The sequence below is a fragment of the Podarcis tiliguerta genome (assembly GCF_965153285.1).
Source record: "Podarcis tiliguerta genome assembly, chromosome: 11".
Classification (NCBI taxonomy): Eukaryota; Metazoa; Chordata; class Lepidosauria; order Squamata; family Lacertidae; genus Podarcis; species Podarcis tiliguerta.
Genome location: NC_139544.1, coordinates 62,233,939 through 62,256,100, shown reverse-complemented (window position 1 = coordinate 62,256,100; position 22,162 = coordinate 62,233,939). Strand labels below are relative to the sequence as shown.

The 22,162-nt window shown below is 49.0% G+C and overlaps 1 protein-coding gene and 1 long non-coding RNA gene across 4 annotated transcripts in view; one reads left to right on the top strand and one right to left on the bottom strand.

Moving 5' to 3' along the window:
* LOC310659622 overlaps positions 1 to 22,162 on the top strand; it is a 325,082-nt gene that overhangs the window by 164,918 nt on the left and 138,002 nt on the right. The window lies entirely within an intron of this gene.
* The window catches only part of IL11RA (interleukin 11 receptor subunit alpha), a 140,739-nt gene that overhangs the window by 116,489 nt on the left and 2,088 nt on the right, over positions 1 to 22,162 (bottom strand). The window lies entirely within an intron of this gene.

Genomic DNA, 22,162 nt, shown 5'->3' with positions numbered 1-22,162 from the left:
GATTCAGAATATTTTTTTTCTTGTTTTCCTCCTCCAAAAACTAGGTGCGTCTTGTGGTCTGGTGCGTCTTATAGAGCGAAAAATACGGTGCTTCCGCATTTGCGGAGTGCGTTGCCCAAATCGTTCGTAAACAGGACTCCTCTTAGACCGAGGTACCATTGTATTGTAACAGCTCCAAGAGCCGGTTGCAATTTTATAAGGACTGGTTTATTCTGCGTTCCATTTTCATTTTAAACCACTCCAGGAACTGAAAGGTTGGGCATAAATAAATGAAAAAGGAACAAAAACACCAGAGGATCGTCATAATCATATACAGTACACTATGAAGAAATTCAATTTCTGAGCACTGTTCCTTACATAGTTGAAACAGTAGCCCTTGGGGAAATGAGGAAGGCATCAGACGGCTCATTTTGCAGGAGGCAAAAACAACCCCAATGATACGGAAGGGGGGGGGGCATGTCTTCTTCACCTTCTTCTTCGCTACAATATATCCATTTATTTCCAATTGTCAATGTCAAAAGGGACTAAAATCTATAAAATTCATAGAAAATCAACGTGCCAATTTGCTCAATTTCTCTAGGACTCCATGACACCTCTGCTGTCCTCCATAATCCCTCAAGCAAGGTGTCAAGACCCTAATCCTGTCAAATCACTCTGCCTGGCCTTTCCTCTGGGCAATTCCAGGTGACAGACTATGGATACATGGACCATTGTCTTCTCATCACCTGGACTCAGGATGTGCTTATCTGCGCATATCTCCAGCTCTGCATATTCCCCCCTCCCCCCTCCATATGTTAATTCTGTGTAACCCAACCTCTTAATGTATTCATGATGTAACTGGGATGTATTTTGCACTGTATCATGGGACATGGAGGGAAGTTTCAAAAGTTCATGTCACCCCTTTCTCGCTGTTCAATCTCGCCTTGAACCTGTTGCGCAATAAACTTGGATCTTCTGCAGTTTGCTCCTCTCCGGCTGAACTCATTTTCCTCCGCAGGGACCCGCGGACTTAGTCCGACGAGCTGGGTGGCAGAGCAGCCTCGCACCCAGATTTTACCGTAACACCAACAATCAAAGAATTGTAGAGTTGGAAGGGACCCCTGGGGTTATCTAGTCCAACCTGCTGCAATGCAGGAATCTCAACTAAAGCATCCATGGCAGGTGGCCATCCAAGCTCTGCTTTAAAAACCTCCAAGGAAGGAGAGTCCACAACTTCCTGAGGGCGTCTGTTTTGCTGCTGAAACAGCTCTAACTGTCAGAAAGTTCTTCCTGATGTTGAGTCAGAATCTCCTTTCTTGTAACTGGAAGCCGTGGGTTCGAATCCTCCCCAACAGAGCAGGAGAAAACAAGTTTGCTCCCTCTTCCACGTGACAGCCCTTCTGTCCTATCACCTCTCCAAAAAGCTTAAAGGTGGCAAAAAAGTCCCAACCTCCTCAAACAGCTCAGTGGGAATCAGTGTTTTTTTCCTGGGGGTGCTCAAGGGTACACAGCACCCCCTCCCAATGTTAAAAGTGTAGCATTTACTGTAACAACTTCGTGATGAGCACCATCACCTTTTTTCTAAAACAAACAAACTGGCGGGCATTGAATGCAGACTGTCTTTTGGAAGGGGAAATAAGTGTAAACTAAGTGGAAATAAAATGCGAGTATCCTGGGAAAAGGTGTGGGTGGCTGGAATCCCCCGGAGCTGTGCTCCATGCTGCAACATTTTGTTACAGGCCTCACTTGGGCTCTTCCAGGCCCAGCAGAGAAATGCAATTTGGCTGCTGGAGCCGGGCGAGAACTCTTGGTTTCCCCTCTGCCAGCCCCAGCAGGCTTATAACTTTTGCAGGTTTTTTTACACGGTTGTCATATGCAAAGAGGAGAAAACCGTGTGTGCATGAGGGGTTTCATTATTCCTTAGCACCCTAACTGAATTTTTTTTTTTTGGGGGGGGGAGCTGCCTTGGCTTAAATTCCCCTTTCAAACCTCCATCCTTCAGCCAACCTGATCTCTTTGGGCCTCTCCGGGGCAGGTTAAAGATTAAAAATTGGCCTCCCAGTTTCTCCGCAAGCAGCAATTAGGGAAACCGCTTCCCAGTGCGCCTGAAATTCCTGCAGACAGCAAGCTCCGAGTTCTCGCTGGCACAGAAACCTTCTGGTTTGTATCAGCAAAAGCCCAAACGCACAAACTGGAACAAGCCTGTTTGTGGATTCTTTTGAGATGCAGCCGGAGGCAGTCATATCAAACATGATTTGGATGGGGGGAGGAATGGGGCTGCAGGGTTCTCCCTCCCCGGTTGGGGAAAAAAAAGTGTTTCTGTGATATCTGCACATTTCACACACAAGCAAATCATTTATCCTTGCCATAAAAGTTTTATGACAAACTTTGATGCATGAAAGAAGAAAGAGAAAGAAGAATCATGTTTCCCCGCAGACGCCAAACGCTGCTTTCCCTCTGAACAGGCCTCTCCACCGCCCGTTCCTGTGTTTTATTTGCTTTCATGATTTTACACCTCCTCGAGTTCAAAGAAAAGTGCTTGCCTCTTGCTCACTTTTCAACATGAGAAGCAAAGAAGATGTAGCTACAGGGTCCATGTGGAAGCCATTTCTGCCCCTTTGGGCCATGGCAACTCTGCGGCTTGGCCTGGCTCAGTCGCCATAATGAAGGCTGGCCACCGAAGAATGGATGCTTTTGAATTCTGGCGCTGGAGGAGACTCTTGAGAGTCCCATGGACTGCAAGAAGATCAAACCTCTCCATTCTGAAGGAAATCAGCCCTGAGTGCTCACTGGAAGGACAGATCCTGAAGCTGAGGCTCCAAGACTTTGGCCACCTCATGAGAAGAGAAGACTCCCTGGAAAAGACCCTGATGTTGGGAAAGATGGAGGGCACAAGGAGAAGGGGACGACAGAGGTCAAGATGATTGGACAGTGTTCTCGAAGCTACCAGCATGAGTTTGATGAAACTGCAGGAGGCAGTGGAAGACAGGAGGGCCAGGCGTGCTCTGGTCCAGGGGTCACGAAGAGTCGGACACAACTAAATGACTCAGGGGTCAGCAAACTTACCGCACCTTGAGCCAGTGTCTCCAGCGGTGATTGCACGGTGGGCCGGAGGGCGGAGGAGACCAGAAATAGCTTGCACACCTGTGCAGGGGCCTCTTCTGACCCCAAAGTGCACCGGAAACAATGTTTGCGCATGCACACAAGCTATTTCTGGTGCTCCTCTGACCTGGAAGTGGGCAGCCACGCAGTGCAGTGTCGGTAAGAGCGGGCAGCAGCTGTGGGTCGCGGGGGTCGCTGCTGGCCAGATAAACGAGTCCCTCAGGCCTTATCCGGCCCGCGGGCCTTAGTTTGGGGACCCCTGGACTAAAAAACAAAAACATTCCTGGTTTCTCCATAACCACAAGCCCGGCAGGATGGCAATAAGAATCTAAGAAGAGTGCTGCTGGATCAGGCCAATGGCCTATCTAGTCCAGCATCCTGTTCTCACTGTGGCAGAGAACATGCATGTACAGGAAAGCCGCAAGCAGGATCCAAGCACAAGAGCCCCACCTGCAGTTTGCAGCAATTCATTTCCAGCAACTGTGGAGGCAGAACACAGCCATCCTAGCTAGGAGTCATCATTAGCCCTCTCCCTCTCCATGAATTTGCCCAATCCTCTTTTAAAGCCATCCAAGTTGGTGGTCATCATTGCCTCTTGTGGGAGGGAGTTCCACAGATTAACGATGCGCTGCATGGAGGACTTCACTGGCCATTTGTCTTGGATGCCTTAGTTGAGATTCCTGCAGTGCAGCGGGTTGGACTACGATATGATATTATACGATAATCTTTATTGTCATTGTCCCATACAGAACAACAAAATTGAAAAAATCTACATCAGACATTCAAAAACCCACAAGCCTGCTACCCCAGCTATCCCAGCCTGGTTAACCCCCTGGAAACTGTGATACCCCATTTTAAAAATACAATATATTCCCATAGAGACTCCTTACACTGCGTTTAAAACAAAATTTGCATTTGGATAGAAACTGTTTCTCAGGCGGCTAGTCCTAGTCTTTATAACCCTGGACCTTCTTCCAGAAGGCAGAAGCTGAAAGAGATCATTTCCGGGGTGCGCACTATCCTGCGCTATCTCTGCAGCTTTCTTATGGCACCTGGAAGCGTAGATTTGATCCATGGTGGGAAGAGGGCACCCAATTATTCTCTCCGCAGTCTTTACAACCCTGTGTTTGTGCGGAGAGTGAGACCAATGAACTACTGCCACTTAGCATGTAAGAGATAGTGTGGTGTAGTGGTTGGAGTGCTGGAAATTTCCTGGACTTTTATATGAGGGGTCAGAGGCCAGTCTCTGCTGGAACCAGACCCAAACGGCATCCAGAGTCCAGAGCCTTTTGTGGTCAGAGAGGCCGAGAAAAGCCCAAACCGGAGGAGTTCAAAGCAAAGCGATGAGTTTGCAAGAGACAGGGGGATTAATACTTAATCGGCTGAAGGATCTGCAAATATTTTGAGGGCCCTGACAACTCATGGGTGACTTTTGTTGTGCGCAGAATGCAATAAGAGATAAGATTAGAATTCAAAGTCCTTTTGATCAGCAAGATGACTCTTGAGAAGAGCAAAGCTTAGGGAGAACAAACTGCAGCCTGAGAAGCCATTCAGCAGTAGGGTCAGAGTTAAACAGATTAAATCCCCAGAGATAAATGCTGCTCAGAGAGTGATGTCCTTCAACCTCTTCCTGCTCCAAGACAGACCTATCCACCAACCAGATGCTGCAGAGGTCAGCCAGCCAGGAAAAGCAACCCTGATCACCCATCGCCACAGGTCACTGCCTGGGATAATGCAGAAAAGTTGTCCCTGCGAAGCAACCAGCTGTGGGATGTGGGAATGAGGGAAGTGACTTCGGGAAAGAAAAGGAGAACAGCTGGTTCCAGAGGAATGAAGAGGCTGCTCCTCTTTTCACTTCTGGACCACGATTAGTCAGGGACCAGGAGCCGATACTGGAGGGGAGGGCACAGCGATCCTGACTTTGCCCTGAATTATCCCCCATGGATTTGTCTAACCCCCTTCTAAAACTGCCCAAATTGGGGGACAGCACAACCCCGCAATTTAACTCCAGTGGTACCTTGGGTTACATACGCTTCAGGTTACATACGCTTCAGGTTACAGACTCCGCTAACCCAGAAATAGTACCTCAGGTTAAGAACTTTGCTTCAGGATGAGAACAGAAATCGGGCTCTGGCGGCGCAGCAGCAGCAGGAGGCCCCATTAGCTAAGGTGGTGCTTCAGGTTAAGAACAGTTTCAGGTTAAGAACAGACCTCTGGAATGAATTAAGTTCTTAACCCGAGGTACCACTGTATGTGCTTCCATTTGCCCCAGTTCTTCCTTTGTCGGAAGATTCAGGGCAGACAAAAGAAATAACTTCTCAACACAGCGCAGAGTTACCAACTCTGGAACTCGCTTCCAAAGGAGGCCACATAGCCATTGTTATATTTTTTTAAAATAATTCGTTTAATTTTCTATTAAATTTCTGTTTTACATTTTAGAATATTCACTTAAACAACCTTAAAATATCAATGACTTCCCTTCCTCTCTTTCCATGGTTCATTTTGCACAACAAAAATCCCTGCATATTTTATATAAACTAAACCATTCATTATTCCATTACAGTGGTACCTCGGTTTACAAACTTAATCCGCTCCGGAAGTCCTTTCTGAAACCAAAACCATTCTTAAACCGAGGCACCCTTTCCCTAATGAGGCCTCCCGCCGCCGCTGCCCTTCCACCGTTCAGATTCCCTTCCTAGACCAAGGTAAAGTTCGCAAACCGGAAGTTCATAAACCAAATAGTTCGTAAACAAGACTGTTCATAAACCAAGGTACCACTGTATTACATCCGTCAAATGCTATTTACACTGTTGAATTTATCTTAATGCTGCCCACGTTTTCAAATAAACACAATTTTCCTCCAGATATTCAATAAACAATTCCCAATCTTCCCAAACGTATGTTATTCTTCTTCTCTTATTCTATATGTTAGGTTCGCAAGCTGCGCATATTCCATCAGTTTAAGTTGTCAATCTTCTATAGTCCACTTTTGGGCTAAATTTGGGGAAAACTCTGGAAGTGTGATCCAAAAGAGGAAAATCTGTATTATGTCCTATATGTATTGCCCAGCATTGTTATAAAAATGTTAAGGTGCGCACATATGGCAGGCACACATGGTCCACAGCAAACCAAACCTTAACCCTCCCCTAAATCTACTTTTTGCTGAACCAAAAAAGCTCTAACTGTTCCACCCTTCTGCAGTTCTAGCCTTGCGCAATTCTGCAGGAACCCCTGCCTTCCTGCAGAAGTCAATCCTATTTATATTGGGGGATATTTACTGCCATGGAGGAATGGGCTGGGATGGGCAAGGCTGGCGCTGCAGAAGCAAGGCTCGCACTTTCACGCCAACCCATTGCAGAAAGCACAGGGGCTCCTCACGTCCCACAGAGGCAGGCCATGTTGACTTCCAAGCACAAGGAAAAGGCAGCAGTTCTAGCAGAGAACAAGGGTGGATTCTGGGTCAGTGAACGTCGAGTGGCACAGCTCAAGCAAAAGCAAACAAAGCCCTTGGGGACAAGTATTGACACAGCATTACTGGAGAGGAGAAGGCAAGAATCGTGAGTGAGCGAGGAGCCTGCATGCAGGAAGGAAAGACCCTCTTATGACTGAACTCTGCTTCAGAGACTCGGGAGGTTGGAGAGGTTAAAACGTGCTTCAGATGAATCCATAATTCAAAGTACTTCTCTGCTGTGTTTTACAGTTATGACTCCACACTTGCAGACACAAGACTATCAACGGGATGGGACACGTGTGGCTTAGGGCCCTTGTATTTACAGGACCGCCTCTCCTGGTCTGCCCCGCAAAGGACCTTAAGGTCCATGAATAAACAAAATTTAGAGGTCCCGGGCCCTAAGGAAGTCAGATTATCCTCCACCAGGGCCAGGGCCTTCTCAGTGGTGGCTCCAACCTGGTGGCATGCTCTGTCCCAGGAGACCAGGGCCCTGCAGGATTTAACTTCCTTCCGTCGGGCCTGTAAGACAGAGCTATTCCGCCTGGCCTTTAATTTGAATTCAGCCTTTTATTTCCCTTCTCTTTCCTCCCTCTCCCCTTTTATGAAGATTACCCGCTCTAAGACCCCACAGCTAATTCTTCCCTGGCCTCTTCGCTGGCCCAAATAGGACTAATTCAACCAGGTAGCCCTGGGGATTATCTAATGCTTATTAGATAGATTTCCCCTACATTGATTTCTGAACTTTGAATTTTATTGTTATTCATGTTTTTTATACTGTATTTTATGCTGCTTTACAATTAAGTGTTTTAAATTTGTTGTTAGCTGCCCTGAGCCCGGTTTTTGAACTGGGAAGGGCGGGGTATAAATAAAAATGTATGTTTATTATTTATTATGTACATAACCTTAAAGAACTGAGGTGAGTAACTGGACTACTGCAATGCACTCTACATGGGTCTACCTTTGAAGGTGACTTGGAAACTACAACTAATCCAGAATGTGGCAACTGGGAGCAGCTGCTGGGGCCTAAAGGATCTTCACTGGCTCCCAGTACGTTTCCAAGTACAATTCAAAGTGTTGGTGCTGACCTTTAAAGCCTTAAACGGCCTTGGCCCAGTAGACCTGAAGGAGCATCTTTACCCACCTTCATTCAGCCTGGACACTGAGGTCCAGCACCAAGGGCCTTCTGGTGGTTCCCTCACTGCAAGAAGCCAAGTTACAGGGAACCAGGCAGAGAGCCTTATCGGTAGTGGTGCCCATCCTGTTGGAACGCCCTTCCATCAGATGTCAAGGAAATAAACAGCTACCTGACTTTTAGAAGGCATCTGAAGGCAGCCCTGTATCAAGATGTTTTATTATGTTTTTATATGCATTGGAAGCCGCCCAGAGTGGCTGAGGCAACCCAGTCTGATGGGAAGGGTACAAATATTATTATGATGATTATGATTATTCCAAGTCAGGAAGTTCTAATCTCTCTTCTGCCAGGAACTGCCAATGACATTGGCAAGCCTCAGTCCTTCCACCTGCAGAATGGGAGGTTGTAGTGCTGGCTTAGCCATCCTGTTACCCGCCAAATGTTTTGGACCACAACCGCCACGAGCCCCAGAAAACACCCCTAAATGTGTCAGTGCTTTTCCTTATACTCTGAAGTGCCAGATATACCAACGGTGTCTTGTGCATAAAAATAAAGCGCATTTTGACAGAGCAGGGGAAAGTGCTAAGTTCTGTGGCTCTTGTGGTTACCCGAGTTGGCAGCCCTGGGGCACCTCTTCAACCAGCGCCACATTTTGCCAGAGAGCATCTCTGGAAGCAAAGGTGCCAATTCCCATTTCCCATTCCTGCCAGCAACACCTCGGAGCCACCCATATGGAGCCCAGCCATTACCTGCCATGGGGGCTGATTCTGACCCAGAAGGCTCCAGTTGCCAATCGCCACCCAAAACCCACAGAGGGTCGAGGTGCTCAGGTCTTCAGCAGCCACAAGAAGATGCTTCAAGCTCAACATTGGCAGGAAGCGCTTGGAGCTGCCCATTGCAACTCTGGTCTAGACCCAACAGCCGCCATTCATGCGCCGGAAGCCTCAAGGGTTGAGGACTGAGCAGATGTCCATGAGTGAAGTCGACCTCACCCTTGGCATGCTCTAGGTCGGGTGGCCATCTGCCAGGGTGCTTGGGCTGAAATTCTTGTATCGCAGGGGGCAATTCTCTGATTCAGCAGAACATCTGAAAGAGCTCATGCGTGCAGAAAGCCCATTTCATAGCAAGCCTCTCCCCTTGTTGACCAACAAAGTCCATTCATCAGAAGCTCAGCATCATCTGCTCTGACACAGTGACTCTCCAGGGTTTGAGTCCAGCCCAACTTGGAGACTATTAAGTCATTAATTGCATCTATAGCACTCTTTTTTCTCCAAGGTGCTCACTCAGTTGACCCCCACAACAACCCTGTGAGGTAGGTTAGGCTGTAAGGCAGTGACTACCCTCCCCCCAGCATCAGCCAGTGAGCTTTATTATTATTATTATTATTATTAGTTTTGTCCATTGTGCAGGGGATGCCAACAGGAAGGGAAGAGACAATTATAGTGAAGATGAATGCGAACAAATGCAGTTACGGGCACTAACTAAGGCCTCATTACAGCTGTGAATGGCTGCCATGTTTGCTGAATATCATGAGTCCCATGGAGGTGTCATGGAGGAGATGGCTGGAGGACACTGGAAAGAGTTCTAGCAGGATGGAATCAGGACATCAAGAAGCGTCTGAACCCAGTGAGGCATCCAGCGCCTGGGAAGAGGAGATCTGGAAGCCAGGGGTGGCCTGAGTAGGTTGTCAGAGGAGCATCCTGCCCCTGTGACAACTGGACACCCCTAGCCTAATGCTATGGAGCCTTGTCTGGTACCTCCTTCTGTTGGTGAGGACAAGGAAGGCTGAGAGAGTTTCATGCTTCATGGCTTCATGGCTGAGTGGGGATTCGAACCCTGGTCTCTCCCAGTGTCCTAGTCTGACACGCTAACCACTGCACCACACTGCCAGGGATGGAACCTGGGCAGGTGCTCTGCCAGAGAGCTAAGGTCTTTCCATGGAATGGAGAAGGGACAATAGCCCAGAAAGAGAGAGGCTGGATGCAGATGAGTTGGGGGAAGGTAGTCAAGTTCTTAAAACCTTCAGCTGAATCACAGCAAGCTCTACTTGCATTCAAACATCTGGGCTACATTTAAAAACAAAACAAAACCCCAACGTGGCATCAAATATCCAATTTGCCCAAAGACAAGGTGCAGGAGCAGGTGGTGTGGGATAGAATATTCAGCCTTTTCCCCATCTTGCATACTCTCACAAGCTGTGCCACTGGGTGGAAGGAGAAGAACGAAGATCCCTCTGGGGCTTTTGCCAGAGAGTTTTAGGCCTGTAACAAATTAAGGCATTTGTGGGGAACCATCAACTGCTTTTGGGGGCCTTTAACCGATTAGCAGATTCATTAGCCCATTAAAATAATATATTACAGTATTTCAGAGCAGGTGATATACCGAGGACATTTCTATTGACTTAATAACACAAACAAATCACTTTTATTGAGCGCATTCCAGCAAGCAAGCCTGGGGCCCATTTGCTCTAATGGGAGCGCCCGGCGCATTGGATTGCATGCGCAATGTGGAAAACGCAAGCCAAGTGGCGCAACATGTACAAACTGGTGTGCACTCTCAACTGGCAGGGGGAATCAGGATCTGCTGACTCTGCCCCAATCTCCACACATCACATGCACATGGATTGTTTGGTCTGCACATCCCAAACATGCAATGTGGGACTCACAGAATCTTCTCCCCCCCCCCATATGTCATAAGTTACCTTGAGCATGGTTTGAGCTATGGAAAAGCTGCATGCAAATAAAATTATGCATGTATGCATGTAAAAAACACACAGCCAGTGAAGGGCACTCAGCCTTTTCCAGGATGCAAGACCGTGTACCGATGTGTAGGCTCTGTGCACTCAGAACTATGACCCATTGCACACCCTCATGTTCTTTGGACACCTGAACAGGACTCTAGAAGCTTACAGCCAGTGGACAATGGGAAACGGATAGGGTCCCAAGCTCAGCTCCTGCCAGCAATACAAATGTCTTGCTTTAAAAACTGTATCTCTGTACTAAAACCTTTAACAGCAATTTAATAAACGCAGCCTCATGATTAACATGTTTAGTGGCTCAGCTGGGAACAGCGCACACTCAGTCGGGTAAGCCCACATTTCCTAGACAACGTTAAACAAACAGGAACAAAGGGAGATGTTTGGACGGGGTTCCTGCTGTGCTAGAGGCCTCCCTTCTGTTTACCCACCCCGGCTCACAGCCATCCTGCCTTCTGGAACTTAACACCACCCTTACACACAAGGACATCTCTCTCTCCGTCTCTCTCTCTCTAAATCCGTGCAAAAATCCAGAAATTGCAGCTGCTTTCACAAGACGCTCTGCAAGAAGAATCCACATTCCCAGGCCTTTGCAAATGATGTCACAGCAACGACTCACAGGGCACCTGCTCCCACCCCCAACAATGCAGAATCATTTCCATTCGTCACCCGTTGCCATCTAAAGCATGCACCAAAACAGCAAGGAATGCGTGCAATCGACTGCTGCAACCTTGCATTTGTGTCCAACCAGGGATCCGTGGCTGAACGTGGCTCCCTGTTGAGAGAATGCTTGGTGGCAAATCTGGGTTTGCTGCTTTGCAAAATGGACTTCTTCATGCGATGCATAGTTGATCCGTGGAACTCCCTCCCACAAGAGGCAGTGAGGACCACCAGCCTATATGGCTTTAAAAGAGGACTAGGCAAATTCATGGAGAAGGAGAGGACTATCAGTGGCTTCTATCAGATATGGCACCCTCACTGCTGCTGGAGACGCCACAATGAGTGTGCAAAGGTGTTCTCAAGAGAGTTCTGTGTCATGCACCTCGCTGCCACAAAGCTTTGGATTGGGCTTCAGGGCTGCTGTGATGCCTAGGCTCTGCCACCTTCTCTGCTAAGTCCCACATTTCTGCATTTGCCAAATATCAGGGTGCTTCCACTTTGTCAAACTATGGGAGCACTCCCCAAAGTCACTCTCCATAGACTGAATTCAGGAAAGACCCATCTACGACCCAAAACAGAAGTGTGTTGTGGAGGGCTTTGTGGAGCTCAGAAATTACACGGGCTTTCTCAGATATAAGGTAAGGTAAAGGTACCCCTGACCATTAGGTCCAGTCTTGGACAACTCTGGGGTTGCGGCGCTCATCTCGCTTTATTGGCCGAGGGAGCCAGCGTACAGCTTCCAGGTCATGTGGCCAGCATGACTAAGCTGCTTCTGGCGAACTAGAGCAGCGCACGGAAATGCCGTTTATCTTCCCGCCAGAGTGGTACCTATTTATCTACTTGCACTTGGACGTGCTTTTGAACTGCTAGGTTGGCAGGAGCTGGGACTGAGCAACGGGAGCTCACTCCGCCACGGGAATTCTGTCTATACACCTTCCCTGCACACTGGAGGCTGGAAAAAGATACTGTACAGTGGTACCTCTGCTGCACTAATCCGGTGCAGCATGACGCGGGAACTCGCTTCCGTGGCACTAGAAATCGTGTCTATGCATGTGCAGACGCCGAAAATCACAGCACGCACTCACGTGTGCGCACAATCCGGCCCACAGAGGGATCTCTGCTGGAGTGAACTGGCCCAGGTGAGATAAACCTTGCTGACCCCTGCAGTAGGTAACCAAAAAAAAAAACCCTGTGTTGCAAACAGAATGTCAGCAATGTCTAGGCAAGTCCAAAATTAAAACGAGTCCAAAATGAAATCTTTAGTCTCAAAGTCTCTGAAAATCTTTAAATGTGTGATGACAGACAAGCTGTGAAGCTTTGTGTATTCAGCAAATATGATATCCAACACTGAACAGTGATTCCGGATATAGTCTATTTAAAGATTTTCAAAGACCTTGAGACTAAAGATTTCATTTTGGACTTGTTATGGTTTGAAGGAATTCTATAAAAGATTGTTCATTGCATATGTGCATGGTCATCGTGTTGCCTAGACATTGCTGACCCCTGCGGTAGAGTCGACCCCTGCAGGGTCATGGATTCGAGACCTGCATTGCAGAGGGCTGGACTAGATGGCCCTTGGGGCTCCCTTCCAATTGTATGATCTATTATTCATTGTGAAGTTGTTTCCTCTGTTCTTAAAGGCCATGGGTCACGATTTGAGCATCTCTGCTCTACGACATACGCCAGTGCTGGATTTAGGGCAAGTTTGGGCAGTTCCCCCATACAGGGTGTCACACCGAAGGGGAGCAAAATGGCAAAGATCCAGAACTGAGGAGATCCATTTGGAGGGGCACTGAATTGCTCAGGGAACCCTGAATACACAGGTAACACCTGACCAGTCACAGAGGACAGGAGAGCTGACAGGTGGCAGCTGAATTTCCTTAACGATCTTGCAAATTAAGAATGGCTGCAAGGTCTTGCAGTCCCTGAAGGCAGCGGATGCCTTTAGACATTTCTTTCGCCTGTCCTCCCACAAGAGATTACAACCATTTAAAACCTGGAGGCATAAATAACAGCTGTCAAGGTGTTGGCTGCAGTCCAGGGGAGTCAACAGAGCAAGGCCAGAGAACGTCTGCCTTTCCTCCGGGGTTGCAGCCGCAAAAAAGACTCCAAGCTTAGACCTCAAGCGGTTTCTCCAAAGCTCAGGACCCTTCCACCGACATGTACAAAGCCCTTTGGCAAAGCATCCTTGGAGCAGGTCTGGCTGTTCTGTGGAGTCAGTAGCTAAATCAAAGTTGTTTCTTTTAAAAAGACAAAGCCCACTTAATCTCAGCACCGGTTTATCTGCAACAATTAGCGGCCTGGCCAAACAAGGACTTCTGGGACATTCAGAAAATGTCTATCCGAAAATGAAATATACAAAGAGAAAGCAGTGTCATGTAGTGGTCAGAGTGAGGGACTAGGACCCAGGAGAGACCAGGGGGTCAAATCCTGGCTCAGCCATGTAGCTCACTGGGTGTGACCTTGGGCCAGTCAGACTGACCTGTCAGCCAAACCTACCCCTCTTAACGGAGAAAGCTGAGGTCTCCCTTGGACAAGAAACAAGGAGACCGCCAGGAATACCAGAGCAAAACAGCAGCCAGTAGGCTTGGTCTTTCTTGAAGACTGTCATGATAGGACTCCTACCTGCCACCAGGTGGAACAAGATGGAAGCCCCAAACAAAAGAGCCCCCAAAACTTTTATTAGCTGCTAATCCCTATGTTACACCCCCCCAAACTACATCACTCATACATCACAGTTATATCATGAAAGGGGAGGTCTGGTGGCCGTAATCTGAGCATCCTGGACCCTGCCCCATGGTTCCCCTTGCCCTCCACCAAACACCCATCAAGTGAAACAAAAGAGATCTTTACATTTCCCTGTTTCCCAGCCAAGTGAATCACAGCCTTTTGCATTCATCTGGGTTTGTTATTTCTGGAATGGCTACCTGTCTCAGGTATCAGGATGCCAGGGATTATCACTCAGGCAGAGGGGCTGCTGAGGAGCTGAGCTCACATGTCTATATGAATTTCTGAAGTTTTCCCAGTGAGGCAGTACATAGATAACGTTTATCAGTGAATTCTTTCATTTGGTATCGTGCAGCAGAGGCCCTTTGAATAGATAGGAAGAAACTGAGATGGGGTGTTTTGTGGGGACAAGTCACAGAAGTGATTGTGCTGGTTTTGGTAGTGGGCTGCATGTGCATGATATCTGCTGGAGGGGCAACCCCCCCCAACCTGTACATAAATTCCTGCAACACCTCACAGGGTTGTTGTGGAGATCAAATGAGGCAGGCGAGAACTGTGGATGCCGCCTTGAGCCTCTTGGGGGGGGGAGAGGCAGGATACAAACGCAACAAACAAACATTATTTCATTTATTTAAACAAATTTCATTTGCTTAATTCCACTTTTAAATTTCTGTATGTTTTACATCAGGGTTGTAAATTCTTAGTGATAATTTCAGCATTTTATCTTTTTGTGAACTGCTTTGAAGGTTGTTGTTTTTCCCCCACAATCAAGCGGTATACAGATTTGATTAAGCAAATAAATAAACAAATAACAGGTGCGCCCCACCTGTCATCCCTCAAAGTGTGAGATAGGTTTGGCTAAGGGATAGCAATTGACTGCCAATCACCCAGTGAGCTGCATGGCCAAGCAGAGCTTTGCACCCAGGCCTCCCTGGTCCAAGCTGGGCACTAACCACTAGGCCACATGGCACCATGCATGCTCTCATGCTCAGGCTTTGGTGAGTCTCCAAGAGGAGAGGGCTCTGACTTTGCTGGCAAGCAAATGGGCGAGTCGGGAGTAGCCTGCAGAAATCTGCAGTGACTGAGACGGAACATGGGGAAAATTAATCACACAGATCAATCACCTCATGATTTGTAGTAAGAAAAGGATTCCCAGCCACAACCACCCCGCCCCTCCCAACTCAGCTGGAGATCCCAGCTGCATCTGTGAGGTTGCATTTTCTTGCAGTGCATGCAAGAGCAACAGAAGTGAGAGATGGGTTGTTCAAGGTTCGAGTCCTATGTTGCCACAAATTCACTGAATGACCAGCCAAGCCCTGCTGTCTCTCCTTCTCTGCCATAACTCCCCACCAATGAAAATAGGGCCTACCTCACAAGCTTGTGATGAGGGGAGACACAATCCAAAAGATCGCAAAGCATTCTGAAATTTAGAAGTGCTATGTTGCGGTTTGGCTCACTTACTGGAGCCACCTACAGATGAATCATATTCATTCTTTCTTGCAGTCAACCAGAGCCAAGGCGAAGAAGGTCTTATCTTGGAAAAAGGGGGTTGCAGGATTTGTTTTACTGCATCTATACTCTGCTTTTCTTTTAAGGTGCCCAAGGTGGGATGTGTGGTTCTCCCCGCTGTCACCATTTCATCACCACAACAACCCTGTGCAATATATCAGATGTTTGTGGGAGGGGGGTTCATTGTTTGTTGTTGTTTTCATTATGTTGTGTTTTTATACTGTATTTTTATGTTGTGAACCACCCTGAGATCTGCGGATGAAGGGTAGTACTGTATACAAATTTAATAAATAAAATGAATAAAAATAACCAGGCTGAGGGACACTGACTGGCTCAAGGTTACGCACTGAGCTGCACGGCTGAGTGCACATTCGAACCCATAACTCAGCAGTCTTGCTCTGATCTGACCACTGCACAATGCTGCCTCACACAATACTGCCACTTTATCCCCTAGAGCAGCGGGTCTCAACCTCTGGGTCCCCAGATGTTGTTGCACTACAACTCCCATCATCCCTGAGCTCTGGCCTTGTTGAGTTGTAGTTTAACAACATCTGGGGACCCACAGGTTGAGAAAGGCTGCCCTAGAGCATGGGTAGGCAAACTAAGGCCTGGAGGCCGGATCCAGCCCAATCGCCTTCTAAATCTGGCCCGTGGACAGTCTGGGAATCAGAGTGTTTTTACAGGAGTAGAATGTGCCCTTTTATTTAAAATGCATCTCTGTGTTATTTGTGGGGCATAGGAATTTGTTCATTCCCCCCAAAAAAATATAGTCCGGCCCCCCACAAGGTCTGAGGGACAGTGGACTGGCCCCCTGCTGAAAAAGTTTGCTGACCCCTGCCCTAGAGGAAATATGCTCCAACAGGGTGGAGCCCCAAAGTCCATGCGCTCAGAACCACATGCTTCCTCCTGCTGCTGCCGGCAGTGTCTGGGGCTCATAAGCAGAGCCTGCTGGATGAGGCCAATGGCCCATCTGGTCCAGCACCCTGTTCTCACAGTGGCCACCCACATGCCCCAGTGGGAAACCAGCAATTAGGATCCCACCACAAGAGCAACTCTGCCCTCCTACATTTTCCAGCAACGGATATTCAGAAGCATCGCTTCCTCTGACCATACAGTCAAAGCATAGCCATCTGACCAGTCGTATCCATCAACAGCCCCTCTCCGTCTCCTTTCCCTGGCAAGGACCGCCTTGGGCACCGCTCTGCTGCCCCATGCCCCCAGGGGCACTTGAAGGACAAGGAGCCGGGAAGGCGGGCAGATCAGCCGTAAATCAAGGCGGCCTGGCTTCCGATAAGGCGAGAGCGACGGGAGAGGAAACTTGGGCGGCTTCCAATATTCTCCGGCCTCGGAGGGGACGGGTGGCGGGCTGAGTCACCGGCTCGCTCTCCCATTCATTCATTGATTCATTCATGCTTCATAAGAGAGGGCAAGGGAGCCAAGGCCTCTGTCTCTCCCTCCCTGCCGCCCCCCCCCATTCCAGCTGCCACAGCGAGAAGATTTTATTACAGCAAAGAGAAAGTTGCTTAACCGACGTGCGTTGCCATTCCTTCTTCCCAACCCCGACCCTGGACTTTCCCATGCGTGGGAAGAGCGGGTGTAACGCAGGGTCACCGCCAAGGGGGGGGGGGGCGTCTCACACACGTCTGGGTCATCTCCAGAGCAACGGCCCCATTGGAGGTCCGCAGGGCCAGATTCCGCATCCTCAATCCAGTTCTCCCTTTCTTGCCACCTGCTGCTGCTGCCAGGCCTCCCTGCTGGCCCCTCTCCCAAGTCTCATCAAATCACAGAATTGCAGAGTTGGAAGGGACCCTCACAAGTCATGTTGCCCACCCCACATGCGCGATGCAGGAATCACAGCAAAAGCATCCCTGGCAGGTGAGCATCTATCTGTCAAAGGCACCTCTCAGCCAAAGGAATGCAATTAATGATTTATGGTCAGAGATAACACTGACAGTTGCTTCTACCGCTCTGGAGATCTGGGCACGCCAGTCTAGCATCTAGGCCAGGAGTTAGCAAACTTTTTCAGCAGGGGGCCGGTCCCTCAGACCTTGTGGGGGGTTGGACTATATTTTTTTTTGGGGGGGGGATAAACGGATTCCTGTGCCCCACAAATAACCCAGAGTTGCATTTTAAATAAAAGGGCACATTCTACTTATGTAAAAACACGCTGATTCCCAGACCATCCGTGGTCCAGATTTAGAAGGGGATTGGGCCGCACCTGGGCCTTAGGTTGCCTACACATGACCTAGGCACCTATTCCCAGGTCCGTGCTGTATGGAGCAGTTGCAGGAACTGGGGACCACCTTCGCAAGGAGTCCGTTCCATAGCCAAACAGCTCTTACCTTCAGCAAGTTCTTCCTAAGGTTTACATGGGCCGGCTTGGGTTGGTGATACTGTTTAACGTCACCACTATTTAACAAACAAAAAGTAGACACCTTTTCTTTAATCTTTTACCCTGAAAAATGTGGGAGGGGTGTGTGTGGAGGAGGGTTGAAGTGGTTGCAAAGTTCACAACCACCTTGGAGTAAACTTAATGTGTTACTGCTATTACTAACGTTTCTCTATAGAACACATTAAAATCTAAAGTGACTTCCTAAGAATAAATCCTGAAGAGAAATAAGCAGGTTTTGGGCACTTTGCTAGAAAGGTCCAACCAGAATGGGAATATGATTTAAGGCTACTGTCAGGGGTTCAGGAGCAGAGGCACAGGAGAGGGAGGAAATGGAGAGCGAAGGGGAGGAGTCCGAAGGAAATGTCAGCGATGACAGCGATCCGAGGTCTCTGAGTCTGTCCAGTGAATCAGAGGATTCACAAAAAGGGGCTCCCATGGTCAGGGCAAGGGGAGTACCCAGGGGGGCACTTCAGGGAGAAGGGGCCAGAGGGGACTCAGAGAGCAGCAGCTGGAAATCTGGACCAGCGTCCACACCAGAGGGAAGTAGGGGGGAGGAGTCCCAGGCATCGGGATCAGGCGGCGCGCTACCAGCGGGAGAACATGAGGCAGGATTGACCACGCCTCCGTCAGGGAGCGAGGAAACGGTTAAGAGGAAGGTTAAACGCGCGCGTGCGCCAAGTTCAAATGTACAGGAAGGCGGCACAGTTGGCAGCCCGGGTAGGGAGCCAAGTCCTAAAGCCCGCCGAAGAGAGCGGGAGGAGTCAGGAGGGTCAACGTCTGCGTCAGAGGAGTCCAGGAGGGAGGAGACCCCGGGGGGCAGCAGGACCCAGAGGAGAAAGGAGAGAAGGGAGAGGTGGAGTAAGATTAGAGTCTTAAACTGGTGCACAGGGGGCGGAGACTCAGACGGAGCTTCGCCGGTCTAGACTCTAGACGTAGAGCTGGGGCGCTGAGGCTTGGAAATGGAAACTATTCTTCAATAAAGACTTTGATACTTTACTACCGGCTAGCGTTGGTCCTTTGTGAGCTGGGACCAGGAGCCAGCTCTGACAGCTACCTTCTGTGGATCTCAGGCCCTATGTATGTGTCTGTATTTTGCTTTGTTTTGTCATTGGTTTTTTGTCTGTCCAGTTCGTCACTCTTTTTTCCAGAATGCCTGATGATCTCCTCTCCCAACCCTGATACTTCTGGCTGTGCATTTTCTTATTAAATAGTTGTGATCCAAAACACCTGGAGGCCAGGGGAGAGATTTCATGGTTGGTAACAGCTGCCAGGCCTCTTTCACCGCAAACTCCGCCCATCCTAAAGCTGCCTGCTCTATTGGCCATCACACCTTGCAGACACAACCAATTTCACAAGTTGCGAAGGAGTAAACCGAATGCTTCCTTCTTCTTGGAGCAGGGGTCCTCAAACTTTTTAAACAGGGAGCCAGCTCACTGTCCCTCAGACACTGTTAGGGGCCGGACTATAGTTTGAAAAAAATATGAACGAATTCCTATGCACACTGCACATATTTTATTTGTGGTGCACAAAAAACAGGAAAAACAATACAGTACAATCATGCCTCATGTTACGTTTGCTTCATGTTATGTTTTTTCAGGTTGTGTCCCACGGTGACCCGGAAGTACCGGAAAGGGTTACTTCTGGGATTTGCTGCTCACAAGCAGTAAATTGTGCCACGCACCTGCGCAGATACGGTGCTTCAGGTTGCGTGCTTTTCATGTTGCGAACGGGCATCCAGAACGGATCCCGTTTGCAACGGAGGTACCACTGTATTTAAAAAGAAGAACGGTTTTAATCAATATAAACTTACAAGTATTTCAATGAGAAGTATGGGCCGGCTTTTGGCTAATGAGAGGGTCAATATCTCCTCCCATCTGCTCTGCCAGGCAGTGGAATGAGGCTCCCACCTCAGAGCGTTATGGCTGAAAAGGGAAAGCAGGGGCGGACAACCTCTCCCCTCCCTGCGGCTGCCTCACCCGAGTCGCTCACCTCATGGAACGCAGCCGAAGGAACTCTCAGCCACGGACCAGAGAGAGAGAGAATGCAAAAGCGCTGGCCAGCTTGCTGCATGTGCGCAGGATCGCATCATCCCTCCTCTTGCATGCGCACTGCCTCCCATCCCCGCAACCAACCAACCACTCGCGGCATCAACGGACGCTGGGTGCACAGGTTGCGCTCCTGCATGGGACGCCGTACTTCCTTTCGCCATAGACCCGTTAGACAGCGGTGGGTTCTGCAATTGCTGGGCTGGCCGGGTTCAGGACCTCGGCGGGCCAGATCTGGCCCGTGGGCCGTATTTTGAGGACCCCTATCTTGGAGTGCCCCCCCCCCGAGCCTACAGGTATGAATTTCCCCCTCTGACCCAGTCGCCCACACTTCATTCTGTCCACACCACATGCAGAGAGTCAAGGTGCAATGCAGAGAGGGAGCTGTGGGGCAGAATAGCCACAGATGACTCACACAACAAGCTTAAGGAGCATTATGCAAGAAAATGCTCCCCTCCTGAGGTCCATATCCAATGGCTACTAGCAAAATTTCCTGCAGTGCAAAGGGGTTGGATCAAGAGAGGAGATGGGCATGCGATGCCAACATCCTTGCAGGCTGGCAAGGCAAGGCCTCCACAAAGACCAACTGGCACACACAGATGTGTGTGTGTGTGTGTGTGATACATGATGCTCATGTGAAGCAAAGGCCTCAGCACTTTGAATGGCTCCTTCAAGGAGGAAAGGCCTTTCATCACACCACAAGAGGAGGAATTCTCCTCCCTTGGGAGTCACAGAAGCCCATAAGAACAGCCTGCAGGATCAGGCCAACAGCTCCGTTAGTCCAGCATCCTGTTCTCACAGTGGCTGACCAGATGCCTGGGGGATGCAATGAGGGCATGAATGAAAGAGCCCTCGGGTTCCAACAACTGGTACAGTCAAACCTCAGATCCTGAACGCCTCCGTTTGGGAACGTTGTGGCTCCTGGACGCTGAAACCCCAGAAGTAAATGCTCCAGTTTCCGAACATTTTTCGGAAGCCGAACACGCGACGCGGTTTCTGCTTGAGTGCAAGAAGCTCCTGCAACCAGTTGGAATCCCTGCCTAGGTTTTTGAATATTTCAAAAGCTGAACGGGCTTCTGGAACAGATTATGTTCAACAATCGAGGTTTGACTGTACAGTGGTACCTTGGGTTACATACGCTTCAGGTTACAGACTCCACTAACCCAGAAATAGTACCTCAGGTTAAGAACTTTGCTTCAGGATGAGAACAGAAATTATGCTCAGGCAGCGTGGTGGCAGCAGGAGGCCCCATTAGCTAAAGTGGTGCTTCAGGTTAAGAACAGTTTCAGGTTAAGAACGGACCTCTGGAACAAATTAAGTACTTAACCCGAGGTACCACTGTATTCAGAAGCATTCAGAATACAGCTCTCTCTTCCATGGATTGGTCTAATCCTCTTTTCAAGGCATCCAAAGTCCTGCGGGAGTGAGTTCCATAGTTTAACTATGCGAGATTCATTCATTCCCAGGACCTCTGCAGCATTTGCTCCTCTACTGACATTCCTTGTTCTGGGGCCACAAAACCGAGCAGGTCGGTTTGCCTGACTTCCCATTACAAGGATATCAGAGAATAAAGCCCAGTAAGGAAAATAAGGAGGCACAGAAGGAGCTGCCTTGTTCACAACCAGAGCAAAGGACCGAAGGCAACCCTGGCAGGCAACTCCACAACTCCACAAGGTCGAAGCAAGAGCAGTTGTCTCTGGGCGAGGCGTGGAATAAAGCCCAGCCCTTCCACAGAGAAAGAGAGGCTCTGCTCCCACCAAACAGCAGTGGGTGCGAATCCTGGGCACATGACTATTGCCCTTTGGAACTCCCTGCCTACTGATATCAAGCAGGCACCTTCACTGTATTGTGCCTACTAAAACCATTCTTGCTTCAACAAGCCTACCCAGAAGCTCAGGAAGTTGGTGTGAGCTTTAATCTGCTTGGGTATGTTAACTTTCTGTAGGTTTTTAAGCATTGCCATGACTTTTTCTTGATGTTTTTATCTTTTTGTATACTTCTTTACAAAACGCGGGTGGCGCTGTGGTCTAAACCACAGAGCCTAGGGTTTACCGATCGGAAGGTTGGCGGTTCGAATCCCCGCAACGGGGTGAGCTCCCGTTGCTTGGCCTGCCAACCTAGCAGTTCAAAAGCACGTCAAAGTGCAAGTAAATAGGTACCGTTCTGGCGGGAAGGTAAACGGCGTTTCGGTGCGCTGCTCTGGTTCGCCAGAAGCGGCTTAGTCCTGCAGGCCATATGACCCGGAAGCTGTACGCCGGCTCCCTTGGCCAGTAAAGCGAAATGAGCGCCACAACCCCAGAGTCGGCCACGACTGGACCTGACGGTCAGGGGTACCTTTACCTTTACCTTTACACCTCTTTATGAGGTTGTTGCTTTTGTACAATCCAGCGGTGTACACTTATTTAGTGAA